The following is a 23,668-nucleotide window of genomic DNA, read 5'->3' on the forward strand; positions in this document are numbered from 1 at the left end:
TCAACATATTAAAACACAATTATATGATACGAATATTTACATAGGTATATTGTTTATATAGTTTTATTTTATTTATTTTAATACACAAGAAATATCAAATATGTTGCCTAGTGGCAGGACCTAACGCAAAACACAATGTGTAAATTTTTTAGTATAAAGTGGATTATTAAACAATAACACTGTGATCATGCGGTAAAAAGAGATCAAGCCCTATTAAGAATATAATACAATAAAATAAAAATGAGATGAAAGTTAGATATCATAAGGAAAAAAAAAATTTGTATTTCTTTTTAAAAAATAAAAAAGTAAATGGAGCATGTAGTTCAAAAAAAAGAAAGAAAGAAAGAAAAAGAAAGGAAATGTACGGCGTTGTAGTATGTTTAAAACCTGGCAATTTTTGCATTCTATTATTTTTTGATCACAGAATAATAAAATTATAGAATAATGGCAGCATTCCAACCAACAATAGTTTAAATTGCATTTAAATGGCAAATATGGCAAAGAAGTCTGTAGCAGTTTGTTTCAATATTTTCAACCATTGTTTTTTTCAAGTGTTGTTTAAATAAATTAAAATTTGGCTTATTTTTTAGATCTTTCAAAATTTCAGCATAATTATTCCATGTTTTTGGTAGAGAAATAAAAGGCAATCTAGAAATTAGGGCAAGTCTGGAAAATGGTATAGCAAAATCAGCTTGAGTTCTTAAAGCATAAGGAACATTTCTGTCTCGATTCAAAGTCCAATAATTATCTATCCTGAATGATTTAGGCTGCAAATCTTTTAAATAAAGATACATAAAGTTTAATTTAAAATAGTCTATTAGGGCAGGAAATGGCAAAATACCCCATCTTTTAAACAGCGATCCTGTATGTGAATTATATTTAGCATTAGAAATACATCGAATAGCTTTCTTCTGCTGTTTAAAGACATCATTAATAAGACTATCATATGTTGAAGAATATGCTATAATTCCATATATTAAATGACAATGAAAAGTTGAATAATATAAGGATCGCATTGCTTCAGGGTTTAATATTTTTTGACATCTTCGTAAAACAAAAAGTGATTTTGAAAGCTTAGCATTTAGTTGTTTAACATGGTACTTAAAAGTTAGGGCTGGATCAAAGTAAACCCCAAGAAATTTTATAGCAGGTATATCTGATTCATGATTTACATATTCTAATTTTTTAATAAGTTGCTCATTGGGGGAAGGACAGTCAATATTATTTTCATTAATATAAATATTTATTTCATTCCATGGAATTAGATGAGGGGAGGGATGGAAAATAGTAAACTTTGTTTTTAAGGGATGAAGAGACATTTTGTTAGTGCGAAACCAAGTAGAGACTTTTTGCAGTTCTGAATTTACAAATGAAACTAAATCTGCTAGATTAGGCCCAGATGCAAGAAGTGTAGTGTCATCACAAAAAAGCAAAGTATATAATAGAGTAGATTTGGGTAAATCATTAATAAAAATAAGAAACATAATTGGGCCAAGTATTGATCCTTGTGGCAAGCCAAGTTTAATTTCGCGAAGAGTGGATTTGGTAGAATCAATACAAACAAATTGTTGCCTATCTGTTAAATAGTTTCTAAACCAATTAAGATTAGACCCCTGTATACCTATCTTTTCTAATTTTTTACACATAATGTCCACAGGAACCATATCAAAAGCTTTGGTTAAGTCACAGAAAATTCCAACTGTATATTCATTTTTATTCATTGCAGTTGAAATTTTGTTAAGCATATGAATCATAGGATGAATGGTAGAATTGCCTTCCTGAAAACCAAACTGATTAGGGTGAATAATGTTATGTTCGTTTAAATAATCTTTCAATTGAATTGAAACTAATTTTTCTAAGATTTTACTAAATACTAACAATAAGTTTATGGATCTGTAATCATTTAGGTTTTCAGGATTTCCACCTTTTTTAAAAACTGCTGACACTTTAGCTATCTTAAATTGAGAGGGGACTAAACCATGCCTTAAAGATAAATTAAAAATGTGTGCAAGTGGCCTAGAAATTATTGGCAGAATCTTTTTAACTAATTTAGTGGAGAGACCAGTAAAATCAGTGCTAGATTTGCTTTCAAGTTGGCTAAAAATTTGTATTATTTCTTCAGATGAAGTTAGATTGAAACTAAAATTTGCACCAGCTTCATCTAAATAACTATCAGGGGGACGATCCGTGGGGGGGATTGTCTGCTGGATGTTAGTAGTAACACTAGTAAAATGCCTATTAAAATGCTCAACTATCTCCTCTGTTTGACTAATAATATTGCCATTAATGTTCAAGGATTTAGGGGATGAATTGGCCCTCCCACTCTTATTACATGCCTCTTTGATAATGTCCCAAGTTTTTTTTAAATTACCTTGATGAGAAATAAGTTGCATACTATAATGTAGTTTCTTCATTGCCCTAATTAATTTATTATAAAGATTCTTATAATTATTAAAAATTTGTTTGCTTTCAGCTGAACGGTCTTTAGACCAAATTGAATAAAGCTCTATCTCTATGCGATACTTTTCATAGGCGTCCAAGGGGGGGGGGGTAATGGGGCGATTACCCCCCCCCAAAAAACGAATTTGGGGATGCCGTAGGCACCCCCAAAATTTTTTTCATTTTACCCCCCCCCCCCCCTTTAAAATTTACCCCTATCCATTCACCCCCAACCATTTAGGAGGGGGTATTTACCCCCCCAAACAATTTTGGGGGGGTAATTACCCCCCAAAAATAGAAAATCTCTAACAAAAAAAATTATTGCGCGCTTTGCGCGCATTTTTAATACTACATTTTTAAAAAAATTTAAATTATCCCCCCCAAAAAATTTTACCCCGGGGGTAAATTTTGGGGGGGGAAACAAATTTTACCCCTGCCAACAGATTTCAGGGGGGGTAATTACCCCCCCCCCCCCAAGCAAATTTCACCCCCGGGGTAAAAATTTTGGGGGGGGTAAAAAAAATTTGCGGCGCGCTTCGCGCGCCATTTTACCCCCCCCCCCAAAAAAATAAAAAGCTTGGACGCCCCTGATACTTTTCAAGTGATAATTTTTATTCACTCCTATTGACTGCATCAAAATCAATATAATCCACATTGTAAGTAGCGCAGATACTTTCTAATTCAATTTTTATCCTTCCAATCGTCAAGATTACATCTTGGTCCGTCGTTATGTCGGTGATGCTGCAAAAGACACACATATATATTACATATCTTTATTTTTAATTTGATTTCCTGTGTTCAGTTCCTTCCTTTATATTGCAATTGAATTTATGCTCTATAACTCAATTTGTCAGTTTGTACTTTGTTTTGTGCTACTTATGGATGCTGTCATCCTTTCTGTGTTTAAATGTTTTCAAGAAAATAAAATTGTGACCCATGCTATTTATATGTGGGATAGGAGCGTGTAAAGAATTCTACAAGAATTCAAATGCTCTACAGCCAGGAAGGGAAAGGACAATAGGTCTATATATTAATCTTTATACTTTTATTTCCTAAAATAGTTATTAACTACAAAAACGAAGAGGGGAGGTTTAATTGATAGTCCATTGTAATATCCTTCAATCCATGATAGATTGTTAGGATATTAGGATTAATTTAGGCCAATACTATTTTTGAGAAATCCTAATGTTTTTGGGGCAAGGTTGTTAATGTTCAAATCTACATACGGCTATGTATATTTTGTATTTTGTTACAATAAAAACGTTAATGTATTACTAATTTACTCTCTTTAAAAACTTCTATGTACGTTTGGTATGTTTTGTTTAGGAGAGGCTAAAAATGAATATTTTGATTCTAAACATACTTTTATTAAATTAATTCTATTACTTCCAGGGATCTAAAGGGATAAGGCAATGGCCTTTACATTTCTAATGATGATACACAAAATCATCCCTTTTCTAGATTACAATTAGTGGTTGAAACGTTTAGGCACTCAACTAAATGAAACAACTAATCAAAATTCAATAAAAGTCCCCAAGGTTGTTAATTCAACGAAAATGAAAAAGTTATCAAATGACTTTGGGGACCAGTTTACCAAACATCCCAATGTCCCCTCCTCCGTTTATTGTATTATACCCACCTAAAATATAATATAATATGAAAAATATGAAAAAAATAAAAAAAAAACTAATATCAATATTCGAAAATACAAAATGCTACAAAACAAGGATGACAAAATCCATTAAAGCGAAGCACTGAAACGGTAGGACAAACGGACATTAACACTTGCAGAGTGTCAGAACTGAATAATCCTAATATAAATGTATAAGAGTCAAAGCAAAATTGTAAGTAAATTTGTTAAAAAAAACTGCTTGATACAGGATAATGTTTATGGACATACTTACATTTTTAGGACTTGATTATAGAGTTGCTTCGTTTATTACATTATACTTTGTTGTCCCAGGAAAAAATATACCAAAAATCAGATCAATCCGATGATTAGATCACATAAAAATTTGTTGCTAAAAAAGTTAAAAAAAAACAACATGTTTAAAATGGACGTACGGACATTTTGGTAATGATTATAGAGTTCCTACGCTTTTTAAATCGTACCTGACTACTAAAGGAATCACCATGCAAAATTTGAAATCGATAGGACAATTGTAACATGCCTAAATTAACGAAAAAAGCTATCCGTTACGGACAGACGGACATACGGACGGACGTACGGACGGACCGACCCTAATAATAGAAAAGCTTCGCTTTTAAAAATTTACATATATCTATATAACCTGTATTATTAATGTAAAAGTTTTTAGAAAAGTGATCCAGTGTTAATACCTTTAGATCAATGTCATTTAAGCAATGACTGAAAATACTTTCTCAAAGATAAGATTATTAAGAAATCTTTTAAAGATCAAATTTCAAGTTTGTAATTCAATTGTTCAAATATTCTAATATTATTATTGTAATTGCTGTGCTACTTGTAGCATATTTTTTATTTTCTTATAACTTATTCCCTGTTATTATATATTAAGATATTGTATAATCAAAATCTTTTTGTCTTTGCAAATAACCTCTAATAAAAGAATAATATTTATATTAGGTTATATTGCAAATCTTGATAGATGCGTAACAACTCTTCAAGTGGTTATTTCTGTATATCTCTCATTGACAAACATATTAAAAGTTTGTAATTAAAAAAAATATCTCTTGAAATGGAAATCTGACAATCTATGTAATCTAAAGGGTGTTTAAAAAAATAATCGCTTTACTCTTTTCAATAAAAACCCTACAGTTTTTGTCAAAAACTAACAAAAAATGACCCAAATCATGTCCAAGTAATGACAATGAGAAAGCACTATTGAATTTTGATTTCTACTAACCTCTCCTGAGCACTTCAGCTCGAGTCCTAGCTCCTGTGGAGAATTTTTCCTTACATGGAGGTTAAAAATCAACAAATCGTCTTAAGTACTTAAAATCTTGTAGATAGACCCCATAATGTTTAGATTTTTAGATGGGGCATGTAAAGACCTTTCTATAGACACTTTAACCAGGTTTCTAACTCAATCCTAGCCAATTTGGCATTAAAAAGACATACCCATCAAACATTTAGACATTACAGGTCTCTCTATTTCTTGATGTTTGACAGATCTTTCTTTTTTAAGTCAAAATGGCTAGGATTGTGTTAGAAACCTGATTAAGGTGTCTAAAGAAAGCTCTTGACCTGCCCATCAAAATTTCTAAACATTATGGGTTCTATCTACAAGATTTTAAGTACTTAAGACTGTTTGTTATTTTTTTTTAAAGACAGAGCAGTCATATCTCATCATTTTATGGGTCTGTCTTTTTGATGCCAAGTTGGCAAGGATTGAGATAGAAATCTGGTTAAGGCGTCTATAGAAAGGTCTTTATATGTCCCATCAAAAACTCAAAACATTATGGGGTCTATCTAAAAGATTCCAAGACTTTAGACAGTTATTTCCTTTTTAAAAAATGACAAAACTGTCTTAATTTGTAATAAAATATGCACTCTCAACGTAGAGAAAAATTTTCCACAGGGGCTAGGACTCGAGCTGTAGTGCTTAGGAGAGTTGAGTAAAATCAAAATTCATTAGTGTTTTCTCATTGTTATTGCTTGGGCATGATTTGGGTCATTTTTTGTTACTTTTTGACCAAAACTGTAGGGTTTATAATGAAAAGAGTAAAGCGATTGGTTTTTTTTAAACACTCTTCATGTAATTTTTTTTTGTTTTTCAGATAAGATATCGGTAACAATTAAACCTATTGAGTACTCTTTAGGGAACCCTTACACAGGTACCAGGAGGATTTTATTTTAAAATTTAAGTCTTGGTAATGTTTAAGACTATTTTTATTCCCTTCTCTCTCCCGTTTCGAATACAGAGCCCCTTGACATTATAGATGAAGACAATAGCGTTTTAAAAAGTAAACAATTATCTAAAATGATTACTTTGGCTGTGAAGTAATAATAAAATATTAAGGAAAAGGTTATTTTTCTATGACCATAAGTCTTATTTTCTCATTGAAGCATTGTGACCCAGATGTATTTTATTTTTGCCTGCAGTAACAATGTAGTCATTATTATCAAGTTGGGTAATTGACAGGTTTAAAGACATACTTGCAGCATTTATGTATTTGGCATTCATTGACTTGTATAGTACAATATAAAATGATGTATGTCTGTCCATCTAAATGAAGCGATCTCGCTGGCTGTTTGAACAATTGGGTTCTGCTTTTTATGGAAATATTTATATATTGTTCATCAGAAGGTTTTAGTCTATATTCGTAGAGGGATGGGAAACAAAAAAATAACAAAAAGTAGATTATTTGATTATGTTGTTTGTGTTGATTTACCTCTGCCCCCTCTTAGGGTGAAGCAACTAATGAACAATAGATTGATATGCTTTTTTAAAATAAGTAAATTGAAAATTGGAAATAATTAAATATTGTAATTAAAAGATTACTCATTTGTCTTAACTGTTAAAAACAAAAAAAATCATTCATTAATAAAGTTTTTTATTATTTGGATTAGGAGCAAAACATTTTTACTTGAGATGAAATGACCTTCTCTGTAATTGTTTATCAACTGTAGTGTTGATATCCCAAGCAGCAACAAAAGTATTAATCTAATTAAGAAATAATAGTTCAGTATGCTACAAAAACATTCTTTCTTTCTTATAAATACATCAGTGATTACAAGGACAATTATGTTCATGAGCATAGTTATCAAAGAAATAAAGTAACAAAAGTATTATTCTAATTAAGAAATAATAGTTCAGTATGCTACAAAAACATTCTTTCTTTCTTATAAATATATCACTGATTACAAGGACAATTATGTTCATGAGCATAGTTATCTATAATACAAAGTAGAACGATGGCTGTCTGTTTGTTTGTCTGTCTGTTTCTTTGTAACCAAGGATCTCGCTAACCGCTGAACCGATCGGGTTCTCCTTTACAGGGTAACTTTTTATAGGTCCCGGAAAGGTTTATAACTATTTTATTGAGGGTTGGGACACCCCCAACCCCCCCCCCAAAAAAAAATTCTTTTTAAAACTAAAATTAAATAAGTGGGGTCCACTACCCCCCCCCCCCCAAAGAAAAAAAAATCCTCTCCCCCCCCCCCAAGAAATTTTTAAAAAAATTTTCTTTTAAATCTAAAATATGAAAAATTTGTTTGATCAAACCTCTTGGGGCAAAGGCCCTAGAGGCTAGGGGCGAAGCCGCTAGTCAAAGAAATAAAGTATCAAAAGTAGAAATAATAGTTCAGTTTGCTACAAAACATTCTTTCTTTCTTATAAATTTATCCGTGATTAACAACTTAACTATAAGCATTTTCGCGCGGATATTTAAATGAAAATTAAAGATTAAAACCAGGTGTGATAGCCTCGAGGGGCCGAAAACCCAGGCAAACAAACCTGGTATTAATTATTATGATTTTCATTTTAATATTCGCGGGAAATTTTCTGTATTACGATGCTATTACGAAATAATTATCTAAAATCTAGAGAGTAAACTGTATATGAATGTTAGGAAGAGATAGGAAAATGGAAATTTAATCGACAACCTTTTCTTTCCCCCAATTATTACCAATAGCTGTAAAAGTCAGAAATTTATAAATTTGAGGGGAGAAGATTGGTTTATAGTTCATAGTCCTAACTATGATAAATGCAATTAAAATATTACAAATGAAATTGTTTATTTCCATTGAGAGATGATAATTTAGGTAAAACTATTAGGGAAGAAGTAATATTAACCAAGAAATCCTTAAAAATTAAAAAAACTTTTATAATAAATGCTTAAAGAATATCTTTATTTTTTTAAATATCAGAGCTGCATCTTTAAATGTGTAGCCGTTGCTGTAGCCGTGGCCAGAGGTACTGCCACTAACCTAATACCGATCTTTAAATCAAATTGACTACGCGTGGCCACGGCTATATGCGATCTTTAAATCACAATCACTTTATGAATTTTCAGTAAAAATATGAAAAAAAATAATAATAATAATACGTAAAAACTTCAAACATTTAAAAATCCATGTTTTATTGGCAGCACAGGCAGTGACGACGGCTACGACTACGGCCACGACTACGGCCACTGCTACGGCTACGGCTTCACATTTAAAGATCCAGCTCAGGTAAAAATTAATTGCGGGATGCATAATATGCTTTATTCTGAAACTGTAATTTTTAGAAGAATAATATCTTTTTCCAGTACGTCTTTGAACCCGATTATTATCCGATTGATTAGGACCGGTTCTGAGCCAAACTGAAAATAATCATGTATAGCATCATATGACTGACAACTTTCTACGACTATTAAAATAAAAAACATAAAATTGACACCAGTTTTAGTAATCTGGGCCTTTGGACCCAGGACAAACAAAACTGGTTTTAATCTATAATTTTTCATCTTAATATACGCTGAAAGCTGTCTAAATAACTGTTCATATACTATGGATAATTTTTTGTTTTTTTTCTATTCCATGATCCTTGACAGGTTTTGAAATGAAAGGATTCTGTGTAAATTAAAATTTATATTGTTTTGTTTGTAGTGTTTGAATTGTTTACATATACAAAGGGATAAGACAATGGCCATAAATTGATCTATACCCTGAATTATGATAAATAAATTCCCCTTCTTTAGTTTACAATAAGTGGGTGAATCGTTTGAACACTCAACTTAATAAACTAACCAATCAAAATTCAATTTAGTCTCCAAATTTGTTTGCCAACGAATGAGAAAACGTTATATTGAAAACTTTTGGGACCAGTACAATAAACAGCTTAATGTCCCCTCCCTCCATGTTTAAAAATACTTCCAAAGAAACCATTCTACAAATAAAAGTTAAGATTTTTTTCTAATAGAGAAATTTTAATTATAAAGTGTACTTGTTTCTCCGCAGGACGCTCCAGGTACTAGGCACTTCTGGTGCCAGATATACCTGTCAACGGCCTTCCTAAGATCAAACAGTAATCTTATTATAATTGATGTTAATTTTGTATTTTGTAAAAAATCTTAATTATTGTATTTAAGGCATCATTTACAGTGTACTTTAATTTACCTGAATTTTAAATGGCTTTATCAATATTTATTAAAAATAAGTTGTGTATTTGTATTTGAAAAACCAAATGTAGAGTAGAGTAAAGAGTCTTACCTCTTAAAAAAATAGGGTTAAACTATTTTTTAATTAGTCTTAAGGCACAAGATATTTATTTCAACCTTTCAACTATTCTTTGAAATTTTTTTGTGAAACAATGAAATTTGACTATATTAAGTTGATAGAGGGAACTGGGAAGCCAGCATCTAAATTTAATAACCTAATGCAATTTTCGTTGTATTCAAATTTAAATTTTGTCTTCTACTTTGAAATTATGTTCAAATTAGATATAAAACTCACAATAAAGTCAAAATTTCAAATTAGAAAATCCTATCTTCATCATAACGAATAATATAAAGAAGTAATTCAAAGCAAAGGAATTCTGAAATTACTGGGAGGGTTAGGATAATTTTTCAGGTAAGCTTGGTATAGATAGGTCTTGGGATGGAAGCAATGGCACCCTAATGGTTAATAGCCTAGAGGCTAGGAGTGAAGCCGCTTGTAATACATTGAAAGTTACCTAAATAAGACAGCCAGACAAAAAGTGTCTAAAAGGACATATCTTTTTTTTCTTCACCTTCCTATATAACTATTAAATTATCATATGCTAGACTGATTACAGAAAGGATACATTAAAAACTAATTTACAGACAAGTAACTATCACGGATAAAGAAATATACATATTTGCAGTTCTCTTAGAACCACAAAATCTTTGAGAAAGTACCAATCAAATTATGTAAAATTATTTCTTCTTCCCATATCGTAATATAGAAAAATATAAATAGATTTATCATTACTTAGGGATCTTTCACCGGTGTATCATGTACTAAATAATATTAAAGTGAAACGTGGAGCTGGCTAAAATAACGATCCCCACCTTCCATCTCCTTTACCCTGCGTCGTTATTGTTAATCCTTATAATAAGGTAACAGGATGTTTGATTGTTTGTCTGTTAGTACAGAAGGATCTCGCTAACCACTGAACCGATCGGGTTCTCCTTAACAGCTGGCAGCTGCCAAGTACAGCTGCGGCCGCTGAAACTTATGTTTTGATATTTCAAATATAAAATTTAAATAAAATAAACATTTTTTGCAAAAAAAATTTTCTTCTAGCTTTAAAAATAAAAAAATTACAGCCGTTTGAAATTTTTAAGTAAAAAAGGACCTAAAAACAAGGTTGTTAAATAAAAGGGTGAAGGAAGCGGAAATTGACCTTGACTTACTTAAGGTCGGAAATTCACCATAACACAGGGGACTTGCACAAAAATTTTTAGCCCTCTAGCTCTAATAGAAACTGAGATAATGAGGGGGGGCGTTGAACGCCCCCCCCCCCCCGACTGATTAAGGTGCGGCAAGGGGCCCGACTGTTAAGGGTTAAATAGATAAAAAAAAACGCCGCGCTGCAGACATTTTTGCAATTAGCTATAACATAGTTAACACCATCTAGCGGCGAAAAAAAATATTTTTGGTAAATAGCTTATTTTAAAATAGATTGGAAAGTACAATTTTACGTGTCCCTAGAGGCCTCTAGGGGCGTAATCGCTAGTTAAAAAACTACCCATACAAAAAACACAGAGCTCAAATTATTTATATTAATATATTTCGTCAGGGTGCTATAAAAATAATCAAATTAATAATATATCTGTCCTTTCATTCCTGGGTTTCCCACGACAAGACATAAGGCCTAAGTTATTATCACAATTCTAAGACTAATACTTTTTTTGGAGTATGAATTTACTCTTTAATTCAAAATGTCTTTATCTATAATACAAAGTAGAATTATGTCTGTCCGTTCGTCTGTCCCTCCGTCCCTTAAGATCTCGGTAACCACTATATCGATTGGATTCTACTCTTCAGGGTATATGCCTATTGGTCCTGTGCAGTGGTGGTCTTAGGCTATTTTCTTGGGGGGTGGGACACCCCCAACCACCCCAAAAATGTAAATTTCTCCCCCCTAAAAAAAAATTTTTCTGGGTAAACTACTTCACATAAAATGGCAGAACCAGAAATATAATTTTTTTTTTTTAAATTACCTCTTGGGGCAAAGCCCCTAGAGTTAAGGGCGAAGCCGCTAGTATTTTATAAAGTATTATATAATAACGAACATGAATTTATATGCTGTTTTTTAAGATAAACAGCTTAAATTTTATTTTTAAAGGTTCTCTCGATGAGTATCTAGTGAATGGTTTACTTTACCTGTCGGTCATTCTGTAATGTTAATAAAAAATATATATTTACAGGATTTTTTATAATTTCTTTCATCTGAATATATTCTCTATACCTTACATTGTCCTTTTGTGAACCCATGATTTTAATTGTTCTTCGCTACTAATGAATGTTGTCATCCTTGTTTTAATTTATGTTAGAAATTCTACTCTACAATTCTTGGTCAGCTCGTTATCTCTAAATAACACTTACTTCATTGTATTTATTAAAAAGTTCATTAAACTACAGGGTGTCCCTCATAAACTGGTTTTTTTTAAACGCTTACTACTCCCTTAATATTTGAGCTATCTTAGTAAAATAAAAAGTATTTGGCAGCCTACTACTGACCATTTTATGGAGTAATGATGAAAAATCCACAAAATAAACAGGAAAAAATCTACGAGGTATTACATAATAGGTTCATTTTATTGAATATAGACTAACCCACAAGAAAATATTTGCTTTGTGAACTTTACGATTAGTTAGGGTCCAAACAGCTGGTCGCTTAGACTTTCTAAGCACAAAAATACAACAGACTTGACATGGCATACCAGAAATTCTCAATATTCAAGAATCAGAAGTGTAATATAAGTAAACAACATGTAAAAATAGGCATAATATTGATCTTCTTTGTTAATTTTTCATGTGAGCTCGCTTCAAATGCACACAAGAACCTGAAATATACCAGATATTTTAATTAGACTACAATGCCAGTTCTTATAATGTCTGGAGTAAGTCTTTGTGATCCACCGTTTGACCACCGGCTGCTTTAAAAGTTAACTAAGGCATATTTTTCTTGTGGATTAGTCTTATAATGACTAAAATCAGCATGTTATGTATTACCTTGTAGATTTTTTTTCTGTTAACTTTGCGGATTTTTCATCACTATATCATTAAATGGTCAGTAGTAGGCTGCCAAATACTTTTTATTTTACTAAGATAGTTGAAATATTAAGGGAGTAATAAGCGTTTCAAAAAAACCAGTTTACGAGGGACACCCTGTATTTCCCTTAAAATAACTCTTCAAATGTTCATATCTTTCCGGGATCTTGAGGTAAAGGACAAAGGAGGATAAATTTATGTCCATGCCCAATAGTGATAATTAAAATTACCCCCTTCTGCAGATTTTAATTAATCAAGATTTTAAATAGGTATACACAGTTTTTAATCCAATCAATGAGAGCACCTGTATATAAAATTTTATTTTACTAATATCTCTATACGCTATAGGTTAATAGCAGGTATTGTCAATAAAGTTGTTTATTTAAACTCTATTATGTAAATAGTGCAACCTATAACTTGATATGAAAGAAAAAAAGCATATTCGCTGGTCCGGATCATTACTACAAAATCTCCAGAGAACCACACACACACACACATACACACACACACCCACACACAGAAATACTCTGAGAGTAAATGTATAACACCGGTCCTTCTTACTACTATTTTCTCTCTCTCTCTCTCAAACAAACTTTAGTATGGTTCAAACCATCCCGACAGAAGGGTCAATTTCACATTCCTTAAAATCATAACTTTATAACAGTGCTTTTTGTATTTTAAAAATTTTGTGAAAAATTCAAATATAAGATACTTTTTTGAATGCATTATTAAGACATGCTATCAAATTTATTGTAGTGATCTTGTGTTTTTATAAGTGATTAATATCTTATGTGTTATTCTATATATGAATAGGAAGTAAAAAAAATATTAATAATAGTAATCTAATGATTACTCTTTTGACATTTTTAATTATACATGTAAATAGGATGCAAATATTAATATATTATGGACTTCGTCACTAGCCTCTTAATAAACAAATATTGGTTAACTCTAAAAACTTTGATTTTTATGTAAAAGTAACAGGATGTCTATCGTTATATCTGTAGCTTTAGATCTTTCGCAACATAGTTATTCTTTAAAGTGAAGCTTCTTATAGGTCCAGAGAAGGTTCATAATTATTTTTGAGGTGGGTATGTCTTCCATCTCATAAGAAATCGCCTAAACCTTGACGTATCGTACTACCTCTTATACTATACTTAACCTAATATAACCTACCTAATGGTTAATTTTAAGAGTTCCTATTGACAATTAATGCTTGATTTTTTTAATAAGATATTATGACTGAAAAGGGTCAACACAATTAAGGCTTTCTAATTAGAAAGACTCATAATATTTTTTTTGTTAAAACAAAAGAAAACATTGGCTGATTTTTAGATTAAATTGCTTTTTAGAAATTCCTAATAGATTTATAATAAACATAGACAATATTAGACAATCTCTACCCAAACTATTAATAATTTATCAATATGTTATTTGAAGGGTGTAAGTTGACTATATGTCTTTTTAAAAATGTGGTTTTTGCTGACATAATGTCGTCATGTCGATTAGTTCGTCGCACTAGTGATAAACATTTTTTTAAATCAAAATCTATGTACATAAAAAGAAATATTCTGGTGTCAAAATATCTGTCATATTAAAGTAATTAAGGTCGGTCAGTCCGTTCTTCCGTAACTAATTTTTCTTAACGTTAATCTAGGCCTGTTAGAATTATCCTATCGATTTAAAAAAAGAAAGCATTTAAACTCTATCTGTATAATTATCCTATTTATCTGATTTTTGGAATAATAATTCTTAGGACGACAAGGTATACTAAAAAAAGCAAAGCATCTCTCTGTTTCCTGTATCCTGTATATTAGAGCTTTGTTTATGAATGTTGTCATCCTTGATTTTAATGTACAATCGTACAGACAGACACATTATACATGAAAGAAATATTCGCTTTTAAAGTATTCATATAATATAAGAGAACCTAGATTTTTGATGGAATCATTTTTCCATCTTTTTATAAAAGGTGAAAGTGTTATTCAATATTGAGTATGGACTAACAGTCAGGGAGGGAAGGATAGGAATAAAATATTTATTTTTCGCATTGTATTAGAGACAGCCATCGGCGGATATAAAATGAAAAATTATAAGATTAAAAGCAGTTTTGCTAGCCCCGAGGGGATTAAGGCCCGGTCCAACAAACCTGGTATTAATTCTAAGATTTTCATTTTAATATTGTAGGAAAATTGTCTGTTATACGATGCTATACACGATTTTTCAGTATGACTTAGAACCGGTCCGAATTCAGCGGATATTAATCGGTTTTAAAGACATACTGGAAAACAATTCTACTAAAGAATTAGGGTAAAAATTTATTTTCTTTATAAATCACCCCATTTCCCTATTCCTGTATCCCAGACTAAGAGGTATAAAATTGATTCTATTCTTGGATATTATCTGAAGAATTGATAATCTATCACTCATTGTCCTATTCCTGTATCCCAGACTAAGAGGTATAAAATTGATTCTATTCTTGGATATTATCTGAAGAATTGACAATTTATCACCCATTGTCCTATTCCTGTATCCCAGACTAAGAGGTACAAAATTGATTCTATTCTTGGATATTATCTGAAGAATTGATAATCTATCACACATTGTCCTATTCCTGTATCCCAGACTAAGAGGTACAAAATTGATTCTATTCTTGGATATTATCTGAAGAATTGACAATTTATCACCCATTGTCCTATTCCTGTATCCCAGACTAAGAGGTATAAAATTGATTCTATTCTTGGATATTATCTGAAGAATTGATAATCTATCACACATTGTCCTATTCCTGTATCCCAGATTAAGAGGTATAAAATTGATTCTATTCTTGGATATTATCTGAAGAAATTGATAATCTATCACCCATTGTCCTATTCCTGTATCCCAGACTAAGAGGTATAAAATTGATTCTATTCTTGGATATTATCTGAAGAAATTGATAATCTATCACACATTGTCCTATTCCTGTATGCCAGACTAAGAGGTACAAAATTGATTCTATTCTTGGATATTATCTGAAGAATTGACAATCTATCACACATGGATTACAGATACACAGTCCTAATGGATGTACAATATACGTGGATATTATGACAAGGAAAAAAATGTTGTCAATTTAGGTTGAGCATTCACTTTTTGGTCAGTTTGTTCTTCCAGTGGGATGGGAGGAGGTGGGGTAATGGGGGTGAATGTGGGGTATCGTTTTTTCGCCAACCACGAGTTTCTCTTTTTTTTACATTTTTACACAAAATAGGTATACTATATCCATTACAAACCTACATTACAAAATGGAAAAAAATCTTTCATTTTGTCCAAAGATGTAGACGATTTTTTTATGCATTAGGAATAAAGTCTAAGAACAATCCAAACTCATTATTGGTTAGAAAGTGTACACATTTTGAAACGAAAAGCTAATAATTTTTGTTTCATTCATATAATAAATCAGCTCTGAATTAAGATTTTTGTGGGGGAATTTTAACGTCCAAAATATTATTGTTGAAAATAGAATATTTATTTATAATACCTCTTTCATTTCAAGTCACTTAAAGCTAAGAATACACTCCTTTCTTATGTAGCCAAATTCAAATGACCAATAAAAAAATCATTTCATTTTATCAAAAGCTTTGCTATAGTCAACGTGTCATTAATTATCTTACTATTGACGTAGGTAGGATGTGTCTGCCGGACAAAATTTTGCTAATCACTGGAACAATAAACTTTATAAAGTATCTGAGGGAAGCTTCATATTGATCCAGGGGAAGTTTCATTTTGGTCTTAGGTGTCCTTAGAGGGGTGTAGCCATCTTTAAGGATATAAAACAAAATACAATTCAGTATCTCAAATGTACATTATTACATATATTACTTGAACGTACATCTATGAAAATAATTCAGACACGATTCTACGAACACTATTTATATCATAATTAAAGAATTCTATCACAATATGAGAGGGCTCGGCAGGTGCGCCTCAGCCGTACATTAGCCTCAAATTTAAACGTGCTTGTGTGCAAAAAAAGATAATTATAAAAGGTATGTTTATAAGATTAGTATGTTTATACTAGTGGCTATGCCTTAGAGACTGAGTTGACTTCAACTTAAAATAGTTTTTTTTTATAGTAAAAATAGTTCAGTAGTAAGCAAGATTCTTCGATACAGACAGATATACAGACACAGATCCTGTTACTTTTAAAAGTATAAATTTAGGAAACGGGTAGCAAAACAAAAGGAATTACGTAAATTATAGTGTTGCCACGCTATAAAAAAAAGTGAGGATTATTTGATGAATCTATCACGCAATCTAAAGCAAACTAGGGAGGAAGATAGATATATAATTTGCTTCAACAAAAGAGAAGGAGGAGACATTGTGCTGTTTATAAATTATTACACTAGTCCTCAAAGTTTTATTATAATATTATCTTATTCACTGACTTTACAACTTTGGGCACTTTTGTCGAATTTTTGTAGGTTCACTAAGTTGATTGTCCAAAGTGCAATTGTAATCTACAGAAGGGGTAATTTTGTGTATCATCTTTGGGGATAAACATCAATTTGTCGGCCAATGTTTTATCCCTTTAAATTCCTGGGTTAGAAATTACATGCAAAAATATAATAATTAAATTAAGACCTATTGTCCGTTCCCTGCCTGAGAGTGAGCATGTTTTTTCCATTATAAGCTAAAGTCTCTCCGATAATGATTTTTTATTAGTTTAGGATGCAATATTAGAATACGATATTTAAGAATTAATTACATAGTTGTTTTTTTCTTATGTTATGTTATATTTTTTGCTTACTTTGATTATCATAAATACAGACAAACGAACAGATACAATTAAATATTTTTTATTAAAGTTACTATAAATCAAATTTATGTGAGAATATCAAAAGGCTATTCAATAAAATTCTTCATACTCAACTCAAATTTTTAAAATAAAAATAAGTTTTTTATTTTAAATGTAATAAAACATTTGCAATTTTAAATTTGTTTAATCTTACTTACAAAGAAATAAAACCATATTCCAGTATGGCTTCGAAACCAATTAATATCTGCTAAATTAGTACCGGTTCTCCACCAAAATAAAAAGCATGTTTACCATTACTATTGATCAAATTTATATCATAATATTATAAATCTTTCATCAAAATTATTAATATTCAGAAAAGTGATGCTCATAACTTTTTTTTATAAAATCAAATGTTTTTGTTTAAAAAAAATGTACATTTATAATTTTCACTTTGTACAATATTACTTACAAATAGATGGAAAAATTCTATTATACCTATATTTTTGTGGATAAAAACAAGCTAACAAGCTCGTCTGTCTTTGGTTAAGGTACAAGTAAATAATTTTAACCATGTTCAAAATAATATCTTCAAAGGAAAAAAACAACAACACTTGTTTTGTATGTACTCAATACATATTCTTTTTAACTTGACTGTACAAGAAAAGAGACTGACAGACAGACAGACAAAGATTATTATAGATAACCTTACCACCTAAATTGCTAAGAAAACAAAAATAATTGGAGTATTTTTCTTCTATACAACTAGAAGAAGAAAAAAAAAATGACAAAAGATTTGTTTTTGTTGTTTTTGTGAGAGTAACAATGGCAATTTCTTTAGAAGATGTCAATTCCAGTAGTTTATTACTACAGGTCTAGATATCATCAGGATAAAGGGATAGTTAAATTCAAATAGTTTATTACTACAGGTCTAGATATCATCAGGATGAAGGGATAGTTAAATTCTAAAAGTTTATTACTACAGGTCTAGATATCATCAGGATGAAGGGATAGTTAAATTCTAATCGTTTATTACTACAGGTCTAGATATCAGCAGGATGAAGGGATAGTTAAATTCAAATAGTTTATTACTACAGGTCTAGATATCATCAGGATGAAGGGATAGTCAAATTCAAATAGTTTATTACTACAGGTCTAGATATCATCAGGATGAAGGGATAGTTAAATTCTAATAATTTATTACTACAGGTCTAGATATCATCAGGATGAAGGGATAGTTAAATTCTAATAGTTTATTACTACAGGTCTAGATATCATCAGGATGAAGGGATAGTTAAATTCTAATAGTTTATTACTACAGGTCTAGATATCAGCAGGATGAAGGGATAGTTAAATTCAAATAGTTTATTACTACAGGTCTAGATATCATCAGGATGAAGTGATAGTTAAATTCAAATAGTTTATTACTACAGGTCTAGATATCATCAGGATGAAGGGATAGTTAAATTCTAATAGTTTATTACTACAGGTCTAGATATCATCAGGATGAAGGGATAGTTAAATTCTAATAGTTTATTACTACAGGTCTAGATATCAGCAGGATGAAAGGAAAGTTAAATTATAATAGTTTATTACTACTGAGCTTGATCTTTAAATCATTTTAGTGGTGGTTTAGATCGGGGCGCGCCAAAATTTCAGCCAATCACAGCGCTACATTCTGAAATTTTGGCGCGCCCCGATCTAAACCACCACTAAAATGATTTAAAGATCAAGCTCAGGTCTAGATATCATCAGGATAAAGGGATAGTTAAATTCTAATAGTTTATTACGACAGGTCTAGATATCATCAGGATAAAGAGATAGCTAAAATATAATAGTTTATTACTACAGGTCTAGATATCATCAGGATAAAGAGATAGCTAAAATATAATAGTTTATTACTACAGGTCTAGATATCATCAGGATAAAGTGATAGTTTAATTATATTAGTTTATTACTACAGGTCTAGATATTATCAGGATGAAGGGATAGTTAAATTCTAATAGTACATTACTAAAGGTCTAGATATCATCAGGCTGAAGGGATAGTTGAATTCTAATAGTTTATTACTACAGTTCTAGATATCATCAGGATAAAGGGATAGTTTAATTATATTAGTTTATTACTACAGGTCTAGATATTATCAGGATGAAGGGATAGTTAAATTTTAATAGTACATTACTAAAGGTCTAGATATCATCAGGATGAAGGGATAGTTGAATTCTAATAGTTTATTACTACAGGCCTAGATATCATCAGGATAAAGGGATAGTTAAATTCTATTAGTTTATTACTACAGGTTTAGATATCATCAGGATAAAGGGATAGTTAAATTCTAATAGTTTATTACTACAGATCTAGATATCATCAGGATAAAGGGATAGTTAAATTCTAATAGTTTATTACTACAGATCTAGATATCATCAGGATAAAGGGATAGTTAAATTCTAATAGTACATTACTACAGGTCTAGATATAACCAGGATGAAGGGATAGTTAAATTCTAATAGTACATTACTAAAGGTCTAGATATCATCAGGATAAAGGGATAGTTAAATTCTAATAGTTTATTACTATAGGTATAGATATCATCAGAATAAACGGATAGTTAAATTCTAATAGTTTATTACTACAGGTCTAGATATAACCAGGATAAAGAGATAGTTAAATTCCAGTAGTTTATTACTATAGGTATAGATATCATCAGAATAAAGGGATAGTTAAATTCTAATAGTTTATAACTACACGTCTAGATATCATTAGGATAAAGATATAGTGAAATTCTAATAGTTTATTTCTACAGGTCTAGATATAACCAGGATGAAGAGATAGAAAAATATATTTAATTTACTTTTTGCAATGAATTTTCTCTTTTAAGATCTTATATATTTTTGTTTTTAGTAGCGAAGCTACTATATAATTCACTTTGTCCATCCGTTAGTCCGTCCGTTACGCTATGGGGGAAATAGGATTTACTCAGCTCTTATAAAGGATAGAATGCTGAAATTTTTTGACAACATTCCCATCATTAAGGAGCACAATTGACTATAAAACATCATTGGTGGTCGGACCGCTTTTTAGCAGTTTTTAGGCTATTTTTATATTTTTCAAATTTTTCTCCATATCTTCAGTATTTATGGTCCGAATTTCAAAAATTTTTCAGCTATAGATATCAAAATTAAATTTCCCGTCATTTGAAGAAAACAACCATGAAGACTAGACTGCGTCTTTTGCAGGTTTTAGGCTATTTTTATATTTTTCACATTTTTCTCCATATCTTCAGTGTTTATGGTCCGATTTTCAAAATTTTTTATATTATAGATATCAAAATTGAATTTCCCGTCTTTTAAAGAAAACAACCATAACGGCCAGACTGCGTTTTTAGCAGGTTTTAGGCTATTTTTATATTTTTCACATTTTTCTCCATATCTTCAGTGTATATGGTCCGATTTTCCTAATTTTTTAAGTAAAGGATATAAAAATTTAATTTTCTGTCGTTTAAGAAAACCATGGCGGCCAGGTGTAATTAACATTCCATTGTCCCCAACCTCCCTGTGTTAATGTCAACTTTGTATTAGCTGTGTATATGCATCTGTTTTCCTCTTACAAAGTTACAACTCTAACTTTCTCAATTGGAAAATTAGGTCTTTTTAAGCAGGGCGGGAGGAGACATTGGGCTGTTTATTACACTAGTCCATAAAGCTTTATAATAAAGGATTTTTTATTCGTCGGCTCAAACACTTGTGGGGCTTTTCATTGAATTGTGATTGGTTGGTTCATGAAGTTGAGTGTCCAAACGTTTCAATCTCTAATTGTCATCTACATAAGGGATATTTCTTTTGTATCATTAGGGAAATACATCAAATTATCGAAAATTGTGTTATCCCTTTAGATACCTGCTTTTTAGGAGCTTAGCTACTCTTGTATTTGCACGATTCGCTAATCTTTAATTTAGTAATACACTTATTATTAGCCAGAGATAAAAGTATAGACAAACTAAAAATTAAAAACAAGTCAAACTTAAAGAAAACTATTTATTTATGAGCAAAGTATCACTATTTACTTTTTTCATTCAAACAAGATAAACAAATGTACATATTTTGTCATATTTCTTCGTATTTTCAAAATGGCTTTTGATAGGTTATTTTAGGTTAGGTTAGGTTATATTTGGTTAGGTGATTGACCCGCAGGGTTAGAGCCCCCTGCAGGGGCTAGAAATAGGAGAAAAGCTACTGTGAAAATTCGAAGAATCGCCCCTTAAGGGGCGTTGCCACAAAAGAGACTATACCCATACATTCATATGTATTAGGCACTACGTTTGTCCAGGGATAATATAAGGATAAAAAATAATGTACCCCCAAAATTGTGAAGAACGCTTAGAAACTTACAGTTTATACGACCCAATCAAAATTTTAAATAAGTCTCCAAAGTTTTTAATTAATGATATAAGAATCACAAAATTGGGCTGCAAGATATATTTTAGAAATTGAAAAAAAATAATTGTTGGAAATTTAAGCCCTGCTTTTGCAGATAAATTCATCCTAGTTCTATTAGAATTAGGATTAGTATTAGGCCTTATTCTTTTACTTCTATCGTCCTATCTTTACTATAATGTCAGGGATTAATGGATAAGTAAATACTAAATTTTTACTCCTTAGAAATTTAGTTTGAACATGGCAAAGGATTATCTAAGTTAAGGTTCAGCTTCCATTTTAATGTTTATTATTGGATTTGGAAAACAAAAGTGAATTTAGATTTTTTTAAAGTAAATCATATATTGAGAAAATTTATTCATTTAGACATTAAAACTTTATATTTACCATTTCACAAATAACAAGTCAAATTAATAGCCTATATATATATAGATAGGGAAATTGGACCATTTTATAAACTCATTCTCTTAAATTTTAGGGAGTTTTATTAAATCTTGACAAACTACTAGTGTTTAAACCTTTCTACCAATAATTTAAATTTACAGGAGTGGTAATTATGTTTATTATTAATATATGTGTATTAAAAAAGACGTGACATAGAGTTGAAAGTTCTAAAATATTAAAAGCTTACCTATTAACTTAAAGATGTAATATTTCCCTAAAATTTATTTTGAATTGCCTATCCCTTTCTCTCTGGAACTATGTGCATACAAAATTTGTTTTGTATTGCCTATCCATTTTTCCTTGGAACTATGTAAATTAAAAATTTGTTTTGTATTGCCTATCCTTTTCTCTCTGGAACTATGTGCATACAAAATTTGTTTTGTATAGCCTATCCATTTTTCCTTGGAACTATGTGCATTCAAAAGTTTTACTTTGCAAATTGGTTTTCTCTTTAGGTTACTGTCCGCTTGCCACCAAGGATGCAGGGATTTGACAATAAATAATAAATCTATCTTTCAATTAATCATTATGTGTTAAATTATGCCTTTGGAGCCTTGTAAATTAGGGGGAAAAGGGTTGCAGAGAAGTTTAGCCTGTACGGCTAAAGAAAACGTAAATTTATCGCCTCCTAATTTAGATATCAAGCTGGAATTTTTTGTCAAGATTCCTATGATCAATACACATCATAACTGACATGTCTTTATACAAACTTAATAACTTCAAAAAACTGTGACATTTTTACGTTAACAAAATATTTCCCATTCAAACTAGAGATTTCTATAAATAAAACAATGCCTTAATATTAATGTATGTAATAGGCATTTTCTTGATATAGGCGATTTTTTATGCAGGCGTTTTTTTTTAGATTACCCAGTCGATACATTATTTATGGTTTATACATCAGTGCTTTGCTACTTGTGGATGATATCACCCTTGTTTTTTATTTATGACCAGCAAGTTAAAGCATGTCATTGTGCAATAAGATGCTATTTAGAAACCAATTTAATATATTTGACTTTCACAAAGTGGAAAAAATATTTTTCTTTAAATACTTTATCCCTTGTCCCTCATAACTACCATGCAAGAGGGGGCCGTCAGTTGTTAGATAATAAAATGCAGTTTTCTATTTTATATGTTTTCTGGATACATTAACACCCTTTCTGGATAATTTAGTTATAAAACAAGGACGGTGAAATCCACAAAAATAAGCCACAACGCCAGAGAATGTTAAGTATCTGGAATATTTAGAAATGATTGTCGATTGTTAGAAAACTTATATTGGGTCTTTAGTGATTTTCGTAGATTTATGCACTTTTTTGAAATTTGGCGCAATAGATAGTATTAATACTAAAATTGAAAGGTAGT

The sequence above is a fragment of the Acartia tonsa genome, chromosome 1, assembly GCF_053477335.1.
Source record: "Acartia tonsa isolate MP-2025a chromosome 1, ASM5347733v1, whole genome shotgun sequence".
NCBI classification, from domain to species: domain Eukaryota; kingdom Metazoa; phylum Arthropoda; class Copepoda; order Calanoida; family Acartiidae; genus Acartia; species Acartia tonsa.